At 33.1% G+C, this 359-nt stretch overlaps 1 long non-coding RNA gene across 1 annotated transcript in view; it reads right to left on the bottom strand.

Annotated features, from left to right (window-relative positions):
• Nucleotides 1–359, bottom strand: part of LOC111440719 — a 1,094-nt gene extending 735 nt beyond the window's left edge. Inside the window, exon 1 of the long non-coding RNA XR_002710013.1 lies at nucleotides 308–359. This is a non-coding gene — a long non-coding RNA (uncharacterized LOC111440719). The remainder of the gene's footprint in view (nucleotides 1–307) is intronic.

Here is a 359-nt window from a genome sequence, read left to right as displayed (position 1 = left end):
TGATCACTTAAAACACACAACATGTAACCCTAACCACAGCCTCCTTAATCATCAAAGGTAACATGCATGCATTATGTCCCAAACTGTTTATTTTCATGAGCAACTAGACATTATGTCACACACAACTCATATCAGATATATTTTCAATCATCAAACATAATTATGCATGCAATAGGTCTCAAAACATTTATTTTTATAGTCAACATCTATCCTATCATACAACACTCAACCTTACAATACCAAACATATTCAACCCCTATAGAAAAGAAAAAAAAAACAGTTAAGTTTCAATAGGAAGACCTCTTACTTGGAGAGCTTCTTTTCTAATCGACCCTATAGATATTGGTCCAACTTCGACT

The sequence above is a fragment of the Cucurbita moschata genome, unplaced genomic scaffold (assembly GCF_002738365.1).
Source record: "Cucurbita moschata cultivar Rifu unplaced genomic scaffold, Cmos_1.0 Cmo_Scf01473, whole genome shotgun sequence".
NCBI classification, from domain to species: Eukaryota; Viridiplantae; Streptophyta; class Magnoliopsida; order Cucurbitales; family Cucurbitaceae; genus Cucurbita; species Cucurbita moschata.
The sequence above is the reverse complement of the archived record's forward strand: the minus strand, read 5'-3'. Positions and strand labels throughout refer to the sequence as shown.